General features: G+C 40.6%; 1 long non-coding RNA gene across 2 annotated transcripts in view; it reads right to left on the reverse strand.

The window, feature by feature from the left end:
* Nucleotides 1-17,593, reverse strand: part of LOC124511846 (uncharacterized) — a 386,281-nt gene that overhangs the window by 13,745 nt on the left and 354,943 nt on the right. Inside the window, exon 4 of one of the 2 annotated variants that reach the window (XR_006961967.1) lies at nt 15,656-15,780. The exons of the other annotated variant lie outside the window; for it this stretch is intronic. This is a non-coding gene — a long non-coding RNA (uncharacterized LOC124511846). The remainder of the gene's footprint in view (nt 1-15,655; nt 15,781-17,593) is intronic. 2 annotated transcript variants of the gene reach the window in all.

Here is a 17,593-nt window from a genome sequence, read left to right on the forward strand (position 1 = left end):
ATCTTTTAATTTGTTCTCATTCCTAGCCACTTTCCACCATGCCCTGAGTGCCCCAGCCCACCACAGCATAGGGATGCATATAGAGAAATGGTAACTAGGTATCAGGTCGTGAGGAAGGTACTGAGAATACATGGAGAACCAGACAGACATGGTCTCAGCCCTCATGAATTTACACTTGTTAAAAGACAGACTGAGGCATATTAGAAATTTCAAGAGTTTATTTGAGCAAAAACCATTTCAAATCAGGCAGCCTCAAACTAGAAGAGTTTAGGAGCCCTGTGCTGACAGGAGTCAGGGCAAAGACTTATACAGAGAAAGTACAGAAGCAAAGAAAGGAAATTATGTCATTGGCCACACCGTAAAGCCTAGTTGGCTGTTTGTGATTGGTTGTCCTTAGCATTTCAATTTTGTAAGTTTGAGGCATTTACAGGCTTAAATTTTGGTTTGCTTACTTAGTCCTCCATGGATTAGGGACTCGTCAGTTTCATGGCCTCATCGTTTAATTAATTTAACACACTGGATTGGGGAACGTAGGCATTAAGCAAGTATGCTGAGAATAATGCAAGTTAACAAAGAGGATTTAAGAAGTGTGATGAGAGCATAAATCTAAGAATTTAACTGAGTCTTGTGTGTCAGGACAGGCCAACTTGAGAACGTGACATTTAAGAGGAGAATTGAAGGAATGGGTAGGATTTAATCAGGGACCAGAACTGGGCTGGGGACTCTGTTACAGGCAGAAGAAAGAGTGGTTAAGAAGACCCAGTTTTGAGAAAGAATATGCTGTGTTCAAGAAAATGAAAGAAGCCAGAACACTGGCAGGAGAGGGAGAGTTCTTCTACTACAACATACATATAATTTGGTGTCCCTGTATCTTCCTCACTCTTGCATTCCCTTCATCTTGAATGTTATCCCCCTTCTCAACCTTGTGCATACTTGGTTCAATATTAATGTTCTAAAAGTTTGCCGAATATCTCCCCTGATGGAATCACTTCTTCCCTGACAACTCTGTATTCAAACTTCTTCCATGGTGCTCATTTATTCATGATTCTGCCATGTCACTATATCCTCCTCTACCTGGTGGTGGCCTCTATACACCTTATTCCCGGGACTTACACTGTGGCCAGTGCAGAGAGAAACTCAGTGCCTTTCCCAAAATGAATTATATTGTTTGATTCAGCCACATTCAGCGGAGAGAATACCCCCCCCCCAGAAAGCATCTAGTTCATGGTTCCACCTAATACTGAAACACTTTCTTCAGCATTTCTAACTGACAACAGGCTTTCTAGCTAATTATTGCTTCAAGAAAGCCCACAGAGGGCAATGAATATAAGCTTCTGAGTTTGGAAATATCTATAAAAGAACAGATTGGGAGAAAGGTTTAATTTGGGTAAGAAGATTAATACTCTGAGCTTAAAAATCATTAAGGAGATGTGAGGGAGGAGTGAACTTTGAATAAACAAAGCCATATCTAATGAAACATTTCTTTGATATTAAAGGCAACTTAGGAGCCAAGGGACTAACACTGGGTTTATAAACATCATAGAGTCATGGATATTGTGAGCAGGAAAACCTGTCACAGTAAGATGTGGCCATGAAAATCAGGTCAGCACCAGAAGGTCTGAGAATATTCTAAGTGTTTCTGAGTGGAGGACTCAGGATCATTGAACTCCCTGCTTGGTCCTCAGACCCAGCTTGTACCTCTTCAGCTGTCCTGGTCTCTGAGGCCCTGTGTTCTTCTTTCAGTAGGTAGCCCACCCCCACAGTCGCTTCCGCACTTGTTTTTCTTTGGGCTTATAGTCCCTAGCATGTGACAAGTGCACAGAGGCATGTGTGGCATCATTATGATAACAATAAAAGCAACAACAGCAACAACAATAATGATGCTGTAATATACGAAAACTCTCTTCACCTCTGTGAGCTGCCCTTTTTCCCTTTCTGAAATGCAGATCATAATATTCATCCTTAAGTCTGAGGGCGTCATCAGGAAGGGGCTTAAACTGTAGTGAGTACACATAAAGTCACTGGAAGTAAAAGGAAGCATCATGTCATGATAGGAAAGGATCCGTTTTTACATAGATCAACTTGGCAGACTTCCCTTCATGTATATGCATTCATATATTCAATCATGTGTTCCTTCATCAGCAAATGTTTATTCCATGACTTAGAAAATCTGTCAATAATATACCATATTTGCTACTTACCACTAAACATACTATCTAGAGTTGGCAAGATGAGAAACTTTGATTGCAAGTCAAAGCATATAGTCTTTTGATTTAGAGCTTGTATTTGAAATTGCAGTTTATTTGCTATTTCATATGACCTTGCATGAAGGAATTTTCTTTTTCCATTTGGCTGTCCTGGGGCATCTTGTCGTATCTCAGTGTCTTCAACTCAGAAATGCAGCTGTCTATTTTTTTTTTTTTTTTTTACGTTGCCTCCTGGAGCCACCCAGTGGGAATTTTAACTTTGACAAATAGTTTATATTTTATCTTAGACCATCCCAAATATACCTTCTAAATTGTTGGTATTACATCCACAAATATTTGTGGAATGTGGTAAGAAACAATCAGAAATGTGGTTTTATTTATATGGACACCATACTGGACCTTAAGCGTGTAATCCTAAACAAGGAAGGCCCAGCACCTGCCCTCCTCTGGCTTAAACTCTGTAAGGGAAGACAAATGTTGTGCAAAAAAACACAGTAAAATCTGATGAGTGTTAAAGTAGGGAAAGAATAGAGGAACATGTAGACAAATGGCAGAGACCTAACTCAGTGTAGGGGTCAATGACATTTAATAAATATTTATGAGTGTGTAATCTTAAGTAATTCAAAGGCACAAGTAGGGTTAGGCTAGGAGGTAGTAGGGACAGAGAACCATGCTCTAGTTAGCACAACAAGTTGGTATTTTAAGTCTGGCAATGAAAGGATAGCGGTGAATACAGGATATTAGGGTTCAAATCCTACCTCTGTAACTTACTATGTGACTCTGGGTAGGTTACACAACCTTACTGTGCCTCAATTTCCTTATTGTAAAGTGTAAAAATGCAATGCTCAATCCTGTGGCATTGTTTTGATACTCAAATTGATATATAAAAAGCTCTTAAAAGACTGCAAGGCTCATAGTGAGAGCTACATAAGTGTTAACGATTATGATCATGATTATTCTACTGTTACAAACTCTGCAATTTCAAAAGAGGCAAATAAGCACCCGGAACCTCATGCCCTGGATCCACAAAATGGGGATATTAATATCTTCACTGCAGGGGGCATTATTAACTGAAATGTTAAATGCAGAGCATGTGTATCTGCTAGACATCCTGTAGATGTTTAGCAGATGCCCTTTGGTTTCACAGTAATAGCCCAAACTTCGTGGAATGCCTTGGCCTTGACCTTGGCCCTGGCTGCTGTTGACAGGCTGTCTTCCTGTGTATATCCTTATAGGTCTTCCTCCTCCAGGTTTTCCTAAAGCAATGAAGCTCATGCAGAGGACAGGTCAGGTGTCCCTCACCCAGACATAAAGATGGGCCACCCATGCTTGGCAAGGACCATGTTAGTGAGCCTAACACTACCTGATGACCACATGCTTCCTTTGTAAGTTGTTTAATGATGGTGCTTCAGACATCCCGGACCCTTGACAATTTTCTGTGTCTTGCTCTGAGTGTCACACTCAGTGGGGGAAAGGTCAGCAACAAAGAGGAGGTGGACACAATGAGGAAACTCTTGTGCCAACACCTGTCAAAGAGAGATGCAATGACCTTTCAATGGCTCCCCTTGGGCTCTCCTTGATGCAAATCTGGGAGGCATAAGACGGGGCTGCTCTCTGTAAAAAGAATCCATCACCCAGCCATTTCCCCAGGTCCCATTAAAATGCTGACACCATTAATCTGCACTACTTTACTCCTCATTATGCAGAAATGTGCTCCTGATCAAAAGTCCCCTTGTGTAGCAGCCTGATTCATCACCAGTAGCTATGGGCCACACACCAGAAATTCATAATCGGTTGACATTATCCACCCAAATCATTCCCAGGATTTGAAAGCCTAAAATGATGTCTGTCATTGGGAAGAGGCAACCACACAGGATGCAATCTGTAAACATCTGCAGATAGCACTGGTGGCTAATACAATGGATTCCCTTTTGAACATGGTTAAATTAAGGAATGAGCGATCTCCCTTGTACATGTTTGGGTCATCTGTTTTCTGAGAACTCACCCACATTCCCATGTGGGAACTAAACAGTTTGGAGACTAAAGGGGTACCTAGGATAGGGAGATGCAGACTCCGTGATACAAAAGTCCTAGCTTGGGGACACAAAGCCAGAGACATTTCTACTATGAGCTTACATACTTCTGAGTGCAGTGCCCTTTCCCCAACACCCACATTTGACGGTTGCCACTGAGTCTTTTGTGAGCTTGTTTCAGTCACTTGCATTCTGCCCTCGCTTCTTCATTCTGTCTTTCAGTGCCTCACACAGGAGTGACTTGGATTAAATAATGAACTGTGAGTTGTAAATGTGTTCTGACTCTGAGTCTGTTCTCTGGGTGATAACCTCTCAGTTGACTAGAACATTTTTTTGTAAGAAATGGAGCCCTAAATCAAGCTTGTTAATAAAACTAATAGCTACCTAATTCCCTGAGAGATGATCAGGTACCAGAGACTGTGGCATGTGCTTTGCAAGCATCATAGCAATTATTTTTACAAACTGCCACAACTTCATAGGATTGTTACGGGAATTTAAAAATTAATACACATAAAATACTTAAAGCATGGTAAGTACTCAGGAAATGATAGTCATTAGCATTATGGATCCCTGCTAAACATTCCACAAACAGGGCTGCTTTATCTCCATTTGAACATCTTCTGACAAGAAAATTGCTTCTGAACACTCTATCTCAATTCTAGACCCTTCTGGCCATTGGGTTGAACTGTCGTGACTTGGGCTAGACAGAGTCTGCATCTTCCCGGGTCCCATCTACTGTTTCTATATTTGCCTCCTACCTAAATAGAAGAAGTCCAGTTCTTTCCATTAAGAAAATATCCCTAGAATAATTTAAAAAGTAATCCTAATCTTGTTAAGTCTTATATTAGCTAGGCCTAAAAAAAAGTCATTTCTTTCCACTGGCCCTTCTATGACTCGAGCTTCACTTCTTAACTTAACATTTAAAACCAACCATCCTCCACCTCGTGGTGCTTCATGCTGAAGAACAGTGGTCAACGAGCCAAATGACTTCTCTACTTAAGCAAGAGAGGAAATAGGTACTGAACAGGCACTCAGGGACTTTCCTCAACGATTAAACAGATGCTATCATTTTGCCATATTCGCTTCAACTTTCTTTTAAGGAAGAAACAATACAGTATGGCTAAAACCTCCCTACACATTCCTCCACCTGTCTCTCCCTCCCTGGAGGTGACCAAGTTGGAAGTTGATTTGTAACTTTTTCTATGTGGATACAATTGGATGTTTCCACAAATAATATGTAGTGTTGTGAAAATTTTAAATTTAAATAAATGCTTCCATGCTGTGCCTATCATTTGATACCTTACTGTTTGTACTCCAGTTATACACATTTTTTAAATATTTGGGTTTTTTTTAAGTTTATGTATTTATTTTGAGGGAGAGAGAGAGGGAGACAGCAGGGGAGGGGCAGGGAGACAGGGAGAGACAGAATCCCAGGCAGGCTCTGTGCTCATATAGTACCAAGCCCAACGTGGAGCTCAATCTCACAAACTGTGAGATCATGACCTGAGCCAAGATCAAGAGTCAGACACTTAACCAAGGCGGAGGCTCCTTACCAGTGGTATAGAATGTAGGCAACGCTTCCATATTACAATTTTTCATTTTAATTCTTTCTTGCTGTTGTATAGTGATCTACTGTGTGAGTTAGCCACAGTTGATTCAATCCCATTATATAGGACAATTACCTGTAGGTTAATTAGGTTCATTTCATTTTTTTAAAAAATACACACACACACACACACACATATATGTATATATACATGTATCTAAATATATACATAGATATGCACATATATACATACACAATTTCCTCTTATATATATATATACACCCGTGTGTGTGTGTGTGTGTGTGTGTGTGTGTGTGTGTGTAAGTAAGCACAGAGACCCACACACATACTCTCCCCTTGTATATGTGCCTGGGTGTGTGTGTATGAATTTCATATAAATTACCAGTGGCATAGAATAGGCTGTCATAGAACATACACACCTAACAGCATTATTGGATATTGAAAACTTGTTCCCCCAAATTGCTATGCCAATTTATTAACACCATTAATATATGGAATCATATACTTGATCTCAAAAACATAAAATTAGGAGAGATTATATAGGTCACATTTCCTACTCACCAATCTAATAAAATTAGAAATAATCACAGTAAAAGGCAAAAGCCAAAATCACTTGAAAATTGAAAAAAGTACAGGATAATTGAATTATGAACCTTGGAAGCAAGTGATGAGGTAAATTGTTGCATACGAAAACCTACAGAAGGTAACACAAAACTGTACTCAGTGGGAAATATAGAGCCACATATTAAATTCATAAATTTTAAAATGCATTCTTTTCAGAACCAAAGAATAAGAACAAATTAAGAAATGTGGTACTCAGTAAACCAGAAAGTAAGAAACAAAAGGAAGGAAGAATTAATAAAGTATATAGTTAATAAAATTTTAGAAGTAGCAAAGACAAGGAAACCCAAAATCTGTGTCCTTAAAAGACCAATGAAACATATCAGGAGTTTTGTTGAGGAGAGAGAGAGAGAGAGAGAGAGAGAGAGAGAGAGAGAAGAAATAGGCAAGATTATAAAAAAGAAGATATGACTGCAAACAGCAGATTAAAATAATGAAAAGGAATCATACCTATAATTTTATGGAATCAGTTGGAAACTTACTGGAAATTCATGATTTCTTAGAAAAATATACATTGACTCAGGAAGGGAAAAATAGAATACTATATTACTCTAATATTAAATAATTAAAATTTATCACTGAAAAAGGCAACAAGACAGACTAGTTCAATGTTGACTTTTATCCATCATGTTTAAAGTCGCCAATTCAAATGTTATAGAAGCTAGTTCTGACCATAGAAAAAAATGAGAAATTGGCCAGTTTTACATGCAGCCAGAAAAACACTAAAATCTGATGAAGATAGTATAAAAAATACCAATCACTTTCACTTAGGAATATATAAACACAAATATTATATAAAATGTCAACAAATTGAAACAGTGATACACCAAAGAGTAACCCCTGTGAGAAGCAGCAAAGGTGCAAAGTCTCATTTCAACTCCTAGGGAAAGGATGGATTATTTCAAAATGGCACTGGCAAAACTGTCCATCTGGAAGAAAAACATCCAAGACCATATACAAAAATATATACCTAAAGTCTTAAAAGTAAAAATAAAATCCTCTATAAAAACCAATAAACATACATACAAAATATGCACTTCTTGACGAAATCTGGGAACCCAAATGTCTTTGCATTACATGACACAATTGCATACAACACATATAATATTAATTATTATAGTATTTAAAGTAACCATACATATTGACAAAGAAAAGAAACTCTAAAGGAAAAATCTGTGAGGATATGAATAATAACACACAAGAAAAATTAGAATGGCTCACAAACATTTAAACATGTCCAAAGTCAGAATCAGAGGCATACAAATTAAAGTAACAGTCAAATAATAATTTATACCCACGAAAGGTAACTTTTTAAATTTAAAAACAGCCATTGTTGTCAGGGATATAAGAAAATGGGTACTCCCATAGATTAATCATAGAAATCAGAATTTTTAACTTCTATTATGAACAACCTGACAACATTTGTTAAACCTAGAAATACACCTAACCCACAACCCAGCAATACCAATCTTGGGACTCTGTTCCATAGAAATAGAGCTCCAGTGTGGGAGGCTATTTGGGTACTGTTTTGAATATTACATCTGTATTATTGGAATCAAAATGAATCAATTAATGTATTTGAAATAAAAGTGAATAGATGGACACACTTAAATATAAATGCATACATACATATTAAAATTATATAATTATCTCCAGAAAGGCAATCATACAGTACATATTTTTCTGCAATGTGCTTTTCTAGTTCAACAGTACCTCATGGATATCCTGTCAAGTCAAAAGGTATGCCTCTAACTAATTCTGTTAATTATGCAGATTATTTTTTGATGTGGTAAGATAATTTAGTCAAACATTCCTACAGACTTGGGTGGCTTCACTGGTAAACATTTAAAGAAGAATGAATGTTAATCTGCATCAACTCTTCAAAAAAATGGAAAAGGAGTGAATGCTTCCCAAAAAATTCTGAGTCCAGTATTACCCTGATACCAAAATCAGGCAAAGACTTCATAAAAAAATTATAGACCAATATCTCTGGTGAACATAGGTGAAAAACTCCTCAACAAAACACTAGCAGACCAAACCTACCAACATATATAAAGAATTATACACTATGACCAAGTGGAATTTATCCCCAAGTTTGATTTAACATTTGAACACAAATTAATGCAATACACTATATTAATGGAATAAAGGATAAAAAATATGATCATCACAACAGATGCAGAGAGAAAGCACTTAACAAAATCTTACATGCTTTAATGATGAAAACCCTGAACAAACTAGGAACAGGAGATAATTTCCTCAACCTTATCAGGCTAAATATTTACAAAAGAACACACAGCTAACATTTATACTTCATGGTGAAAGACAGGATGCTTTGTCTCCTAAGACCAAAAAGAAGGCAAGGATGACTCCTCTCATCACTTCTGTTCAACATTTCTAGTTCTAGTCAGAGTTCTAGCAGGGTATTTACATAAGAAAAAGAAATAAAAAGCATCAGGATTGGGTAGGAAGAAGTAAAAGTACTTATTTTTGAAGGTATTATGACCTTGTACATAGAAAATCCTGAGGAATTCACTTTAGGTAAAAACCTGTTAGAACTAATAAGAGTTTAGCAAGGTTACAGGACACAAGAGCAATATACAAAAGATCATATATATATATATATATATATATATATATATATACACACACACACACACACATATATATACACATATATATATATATATACACACACACACATATATATAAATTATTTCCATATATATATAAATAAATGTTTATTTTTGAGAGAGAGCATGAGTGGGGGAGGGGCAGAGTGAGGAAGACAGAGGATCTGAAGCAGGCTCTGCACTGATAGCAGCCTGATGTGGGGCTTGAACTCATGACCTATGAGATCATCACCTGAGCTGAAGTCAGACACTTAACCTACTGATCCACCCAGGTGCCAAGATCAATTATATTTCTATACACTAGGAATGAAATATCTAAAAATGAAGTTAAGATAACAATTCCAATTATAGCATTATAAGGAATAAAATAGGAACAAATTTAACCAGAAAAAAGTACAAAGCTTATATATACTCTGAAAATTACAAACATTATGGATAGAAATAGAAAAACATACCAAAATAAATGGAGACTTATCCCATGATTATGAATTGGAAACCCTTAGTATTGTTAAGATGGCAGTACTCTCCAAATTGATCTATAAATTCAAAAAAGTCTCTATCCAAATTTTAGCTGGCTTTTGTTGTTGTTGTTGTTGTTGTTGCTGCAGAAATTGTCAAGGTAATCTCAAAATGTATACAGAATGCAAGGGACACAAAATAACCAAAACAATCTTGAGATGGGGGGAGAATCAAGTTGGAGGACTCAACACTTGTCCAATTTCAATACTTACTACAAAGGAACAGAAACCAAGACAGTATGGTATTGGTAGTAAAATAGCCATCTGTGGTATAGAATTGAGAATCCATACCTAAACCCTTACATTTACAATCAATTGATTTTTGGCAAGGTTGTCAAGACAATAAGGGGGGAAGGAAGAGTCTTTTCTATAAATAGTGCTGGGACAACTGGATAGCCACAGACCAGGGAATGAAATTGGGCCACTTCCTTACACCATACAGGACAACCACAGTGGATCCTGGACCTAGCCTTAGAAGCTAAGTTATAAAATTCTCAAGAAAATGTAGGAGTAAAAATTCATGACCTCAGGCTAAGCCATGGTCTTCGTGATATAGGACCAAAAGCATAAGCAATAAAAGAACAACTACATAGATTGGATTTCATCAAAATTTAAAAACTTTTGTGTATCAGGGGCGCCTGGGTAGCTCAGTTGGTTAAGCGTCTGACTACGGCTCAAGTCATGATCTCACGGTTTTTTGAGTTCGAGCCCCACCTCAGGCTCTGTGCTGACAGCTCAGAGACTGGAGCCTTCTTCCGGATTTTGTGCCTCCCTCTCTCTGCCCCACCCTGCCCACACTCTGTGTGTCTCTCAAAAATAAATAAACATTAAAAGAAAAATTTAAGGGGCGCCTGGGTGGCGCAGTCGGTTAAGCGTCCGACTTCAGCCAGGTCACGATCTCGCGGTCCGTGAGTTCGAGCCCCGCGTCGGGCTCTGGGCTGATGGCTCAGAGCCTGGAGCCTGTTTCCGACTCTGTGTCTCCCTCTCTCTCTGCCCCTCCCCCGTTCATGCTCTGTCTCTCTCTGTCCCAAAAATAAATAAACGTTGAAAAAAAAAATTAAAAGAAAAATTTAAAAAATAATACAATTTAAAAAATTAAAAAAATCTTTTGTGTATCAAAGGATACTATCAAGAAAGTAAAATGACAAATGCAGAATGTGAGAAAATATTTGCAAATCATATATTTGATAAAGGACTTGTAGCCGGAATATTTAAATAACTCTTACAATTCAACAATAAAAAGATAACCCAAAGAAAAAAATGTGCCAAGTGTCTGAAGATATAGGTCTCCAGAGGAGATGCAGAAATGATCAATAATCACATGAAAAGGTATGCAATATTGTTAGTCACTAGGGAAATGCAAATCAAAACCACAATGAGATTCTGCTTCCTACCCAGTAGAATGATTATCATAGAAAAGCTCATAAGAAGTGTTGGCACAAAGGCGGAGAAATTGGAACTCTTACCCAATGCTGGTGGAAGGTGAAGTGATGTGGCTGCTTTAGAAAACAGTTTTGCCATATCCCTTACACCGGTAAACGTAGAGTTGTCCTATGACTCAACAAATTCATCCCTAGATGTACACGTAGGTGAATACATATACCCAGACAAAAATGTGCACACAAATGTTCATAATAACATATTCACAAAGCCAATAAGTGGAAACAATCAAAGGTTCAAACACGAATGAATAAATAAAATGTGATCAACTCATTTGATAAAAAAGCAGTAACAAGGAAGTTCTGATGCGTGCTACAGTCTGGATGAACATAAAAACATTATGCTAAGAGTAAACTCAGAATAGCCCACCCATTGTATGGTTCCGTTTATACAAAATGTCCACAATGGTGAACCCACGGAGACAGAAAATAGATGAATGGTTGTCGTAGGCTTGGAGAGATAATGGGGAGAGACTGCTAATGGGCATGGGGTTTCTTTAGGAAGATGATAACTATGTTCTAAAATTAGACTGTACTAATGGTGCGCAGTTCTGTACTAAAACTTATTGAATTGTGCACTTTAAATGGGTGAACTACATAGTATGTAAATTATGTCTAAATAAAGCCTTAAAAAATGAAAGAATGGATCGAGAGTCCAGAGATGAATCAGACTGGCCTACATTTGGGGTCTTGTATTATGAAATGTCTCTTATCACCTGGGAGACTCCAGGTTCTTTACCTATTCCAATGTCTATTTTAAAATGAAATAAAGTATTAAGCCTTTTATTCTTCCGTGGAAATTTATATTACATGAAAATTGCCATTCTGTTCCAGAATGTAAAGAAATATCTCATTGTAAATGGTATGCCTATCCCAAATGGATAGCTAGAAGCAGCTGAAAAGCATGTTGTGAAATTTTGGAGACAGTGAAGTTAATGAAAAGACATATTTATAACATCAACAACTTTAATGCCAAACTGGGCAAATTAATTATAACGTGATTTGAAGGGGTTGGACCAATGAAAGAATCTTAAAACCATCAATATAATATATGCTATAAAACCATAAATATAATTTTCATCTCTTAGTTTCTTCACATATCAAAACTGCAAGTTTTAATTCTGGAATGTGCTAGTTGCAAAGATGAATGTCAACTCATAGTATTTTTTTCATTACCACTCATTTGGGAACAAATTATTGACTCAAACTTAACATATATAGACGTTTCTAGAAGTATTCTAGGAAAGTTAACTAATTAAGTATGACTAATACCGGGAAAAAAAGGCATGTATCAGGGCTGATTCACAAGTAAGATCTTTCTGGAGTTCATGATGGTCTGCATGTGTAGTCATCTAGAGTCTTCGCAGCCTCCACAAAACTTGTGGTTACCCTCCTTTAGCCTCTTTAAATGGGCACAATAGGCCACCCAAAATCTCGTAAAAGGCTGCTAGAATTTCTTCCTTTTGAAGAGTTTTCTCACCATCCTCTGTCAGTGTGTCCTGATCCTCGTTTTCAGCTTTACTAAGTTAGAAGCTCCATTCCAGGTCCATGTCTTGGTTTTTTAACATTTTGAGGGGAGACTCAGAACCCCATGCATTTCTGCTGTTACAGAGTATGAGAGTTTCCAAACGGTCAATGAGCATTATCTATACCCCAGAACCTCCACCCTTCTCACTGAAGTGGAGGTGATAAAAGTAATTATTATGAAGCACACAATATAAATCAATTTTGACACAGGTGCTTTATACCTTTCAATCTTCATGGCCATTGTCTGCCATTGGATTTCAATGGGAAATGCGATAAGTGTTTCAGGAACTTTAATACAGTTAAGCAACTATTTAATAGGGTCAGAATCCGAGTATTTAGTCCAGCGCCAGTGTTTCCCTCAGCTTGGCCTAAGAACAGGTGTTAAGGTCACCTGGTTGTTTGTTAAGCACACAGATTCTCTGGGCCCAGCCCAACCCCCTGAATCAGACTGGGTGGATAGGAGGGATGGGTGGACATGTTAATACTTCACAATTTCCATTGGAGACTGTGATACACGCAAATGTGAAAAGGGACTACATTCTTCCTTGAGCGTTTAGTGAAACATTTCAGCAATTTCCTGTGAAGACTCAGTCCCCTCATGGCTGAAGTACACATGAGCACCATCATTTCTACAGTGTATAGAAAAGGATTTTCTTCTCTTCACAATCCCCATTTGTTATACTGTTCATGATTCGGTATGTACCAGAAAATCCAAAAGGAAAAAAAAACACAACAAATTATTCATTGTGCGGCACCCCTTGACTAAAAAGATAAGCTCATGAACCTGGTTTTTACTGTCATTATTCAAACATATGTAGAGGACCCCCACCACACAACTCTCACGGCTCAGCTGCAGGCTTGTTCCAGAGCTACTAAACCTTCTTGCTTATGACTTAAAATTGAGTTTCCAAACACAGTCAGTCTGCTCCTATTTCAGACACAAGATCACAGGCATGGAGAGATGTTAATAGACTTCATACTCTTGAGAACATGGCCCTCACAATGGCAGGGGGAAGGGTTTTTATTGGATGCTTGGTAGAAAAGTTTTGTTTAGGATTTAGACAACTGGTTCTGTGCATTGTCCACAAATTTAAATAGAAATCCTCTCCCAACACCCAACACAATGCCTCATTAATGGCAAATTCCATCACAAAGTTGGACCAGATGAATGTGTCAAGGTACTAACCGAGGGTGAATATCAGAACCTGAAGAGACCCTTCACAGGACTGCTTTGGATGTGTGCATCTCTTTTCACAATTAAGAAGACATGATCACTGGGGCGCTTGGGTGGCTCAGTAGATTAGGTGTCTTACTTCAGCTCAGGTCATGATCTCGCCGTTCCCGAGTTTGAGCCTTGCATTGGGCTTTGTGCTGACAGCTTCCAGGCTGGAGTTTGTTTCAGATTCTGTCTCTCTTTCTCTGCCCCTCCCCCACTCATGCGGGCTCACTCTCTCTCAAAATTAACATTTAAAAAATGAAAGAAAAAGAAAAGAAAAGAAAAGAAAAAACCCATGATCCCTGGTCAAGACTCAGATCCTATCCCCAGAGGATCGGGTTCCTCCATCTCCATCTGTTTCTCCAGAGTGTGGGGCACTTGGTTTAGAGTAGATTGTGCCATCTATGTGCCAGGCTCTGTGAGTCTCTGACTTTTATAGATTTCTCAGTTGTATTTTGTTTGCCCAAACCACTGTGACTTCAGACAGTGTTATTTTCCTACTTCTTCTTTATGTAATACCGATACCTGCCCTCTGCCTGACAAAGACAAATAAAAGGCACACTTATTGAGAGAATAAAATGAACAAGAAAGAGAAGATGATACTCCGAAGATGCTACTCATTACCAGACACAAGAAAAGGAGAGGAAGGTGCAGAAGATAATTTCAAAAACACAATCCCACTGAGCTGGCAGCGCTGAGGCCTTAGAATACCCCCTTTTAGGGTAAAGTTTCATTCCTGCTGACATGACAGCCATTTTCCCAGCAAAGGAAGTTTAACACATTATATAAATACCCCAACACACATACGCAGTGGTAGTAATAATTAGTTTTCTCCCCTTTCATCTCCATTGTGCCTGCCCACACATATTTCCTATTTCGAGCTTTGGTGTAACAAATGCATCTTTCAAACTGGAAGCCCACGCCTTGTTTGCACAAACACAGGTCTCTTTATCGCCCGGCGCAGTCTCTCCAGCTCGCAGAACTGAACAATGAGGCATTTTCTTTCCTCCCCGGCCCTGGGGCTCTGACAGAATTCGTTTAATTTCCTTGTAAAATGTAATCTGCAGATAATAATAGGTCACTCACAGCAATATCACTCCACTCGCCCCAATCGCCCATCGCTGCGCTAATTGTGGGATAATGGAAGAGACAGCTAAGGCACGAGAATGGAATGGGACTTGGGCATTCTGTTTTTGTGATGCTGTGAAGGACGATGGAAGAGAAAGTGGGAGGGAATGCCATAGACACTGCCCCCCTCTCAACTGACTCATGAAAGAAACAAAAGGTAAGGCTCCTCGTGTGCAGGACAGCCTTGATATGCTTGATGTCACTTGCAAAGCCCACAGGATTTTGGTGTTTTACTGGGCACAGGTGTTCTACTGGGCACAGGCTCTCCCATACCTGATGGAGAAGCTTCCTGGGAGGAAGCAGAGTAGCCACGTGATTGCTGGGCAGGTGACGATCACCCATTTAGTAGTTAATCTTGCTTTAACATATTTCTAATATGTTGGTCACAAACCTCTAAGCCCAAAAGAGAGGCACAGCCTGTTTCTGTATAGTGCGGCTTTCCTCAGGGTGACAGCCTTCATCCGCCCACCGGGTGCTGCGTTCTCTTGTTTCTGAGTTGGCCAAATCAGGAACTAGCATGAAAGGTGGGTCCCAGGAGGACTATGCTCAACCCACTCACTTAACTGGTATCATAACACGGTTTCTTATTACACAGACAACACACAGTCGTTGTAAATTATTCGGAAAGAGGGAAGACAGCAGAAACAGGGCCCCTTCCAGAGAAGCCCTGGGTGCAGGCCGTGAGGGTGAAGCAAGCCGTTCTGTGTCAGGAGAGACAGCAGCAAAGGTGGGGCTTGTGCTTACAGTGAGGTTCGGAAAGCCATACCTGAAAAGAGCCCGCGTCTGTCCCTCTCAGCTGTCGATGTCACCCATGGGCTCCGTCTCACCCTCGCTTTCCGCCTACTGGGTGAGGCAGAGGGGTGCTGCTCGGCAGGGCCTCGGGTGCCTCTCCTGCCAAAAAAGCAGAGGCTGCTGGGTCAGCTCGGCAGGCCGGTTCCAGGGCGTCGGGCCAGATGGTCAGGCTCTGAAAGAGGGAAGGAGCGGCCCGTTCCCCGCACTCACTCTCCAGCCTGGTTTGGGTACGGGCAGCTGGGAAATATGCCCACACCCTGGAGACAGAGGGGAAAGTCAGAACGAGACAGAGTGAGCCTGAGGAAAAAAGTCTAGAAAGTGAAGGGAGTGAAGAGGAAGGCACAGAGGAGGGAACAGGGGATGGGAGAGACAGGCACAGGGGACAGGGGCGAGCTGGGACCAGGGGAAGAACATGGGGACAGGGGGATGGAGAGAGAGACAGAAACATCCAGGCAAGAAGGACTGGATTGCAAGGAAGAAGCCTGAATACAATAGAAACCAACAGGAGCACCGTGGGGCTCCCCAGGGCCTGAGGGGGCTGTGAAGCCGACTGACCTGTGCGGGGCGCTGGGGGCCGGGAGCGTGTGCCCACGGTGGATGGATGCGTGTGAGGATGTGAGTGTGTGGTGGGGCAGTCAGAGCCCGAGGGCCTTGACAGGCCTGGGTTTGAAAGCTTTCTCAGACTTTTCCAGTTCTCTCTGCCACATCTACCCCTAGATCCTTCCAGCACCTCTGTGAGTTTCAGAACTCTTCTTTTTGTTCTTCCTCTCTTCCTTAGAAAGAGTCAGTTCTTCCCCCATTCCAGTCATTCTGTGGACAACCTGGTGACTGGTTTGTAACTGCACACCCTGAGTTGTAGGAGGGGGTCACTTGGAGGGGGAGTCTTGGGGTCTGAAAGTGGTGTGGGGGGAAGGGAGCTGGGCCCCACGGGTGTGAGAGCGTTCCGATGGAGGGGTGAGACCCGCTTCTTGCGGGGCACTGAGGGCTAAGCCACATGCTAGCTCAAAGGTCTGATGCAGGAAGGCAGGCACAAGGGTCATTCCTGAGCAGTCAGGCGGGTGACTACTCTCTGTCCAGGAGGCCGGCTGTGGGTGCATTAATGGAGTGTCGCAGGCACCCGGATGGATGGACGCCCGCTCCAGGGCACAAAGACCAGGATGGAATTCTGGAGGCCAATATGGGCTGGGGGAGGGGGGCGGGTGAAGAGAAAGCTCAGTCTGCAGGCAAGGAGAATGAATGGAAGTGGAGGAGATCCAAGGTAGAAAGTGGGGTTTCCCAGCAAATGCAGCTGGGCCTCTCTCTCCCAGGTCACAGCAGGTGACTTGATTCAAAGCCTCTCGAGGCGGAAGGAGGGAAGCAGCTAGAACCTTCTGCCTGTGAAAGTTGTTTCCAGTTCTGGACAAGGTGGATCCATTTGTGGGGAACAAGAAGAAAAGAGTCAGATGTGATGCCTGTCTTATAGGTATGCGCAGGTACACAGGACGGGCAAACACACACACATTCCCCACCCACCCCCCCAGAAAGGAATGTTAACTTTATATCCTTGCTGCTCAAAGTGCAGGCTCTCGTGCCCCATCAAGGACATACTGAATCAGAATCTGTGCTTTAAGGAGAGCACACCAAAGTCTGGGAAGCATTCCTGTACCAGGCAGGGGATCAGGGAAGGCTTCTCAAAGGGCTGGCAATTTCATGAGTTGGGCATTACTCTCTTTGTCATGCAAGTGAGGAAATGAAGTTTGAAAGATTCTGTATTAGTAGCCCAAGGTAGCATAGCTATTAAATAAAAGCTGGTCCTCAAACTTGGGTGTAATGACTCAAAATTAAATTTGTTGAACTAAGAGTACCACTTATTCATGGCTACTCTGTGCCAAGCCCAGAGCTGAGTATGATGAGGGAGCATGGGGCAAGCTGA

The sequence above is a fragment of the Lynx rufus genome, unplaced genomic scaffold, assembly GCF_022079265.1.
Source record: "Lynx rufus isolate CCGP_SWC_20201006 ecotype Redwood Valley unplaced genomic scaffold, mLynRuf1.p SCAF_16, whole genome shotgun sequence".
NCBI classification, from domain to species: Eukaryota; Metazoa; Chordata; class Mammalia; order Carnivora; family Felidae; genus Lynx; species Lynx rufus.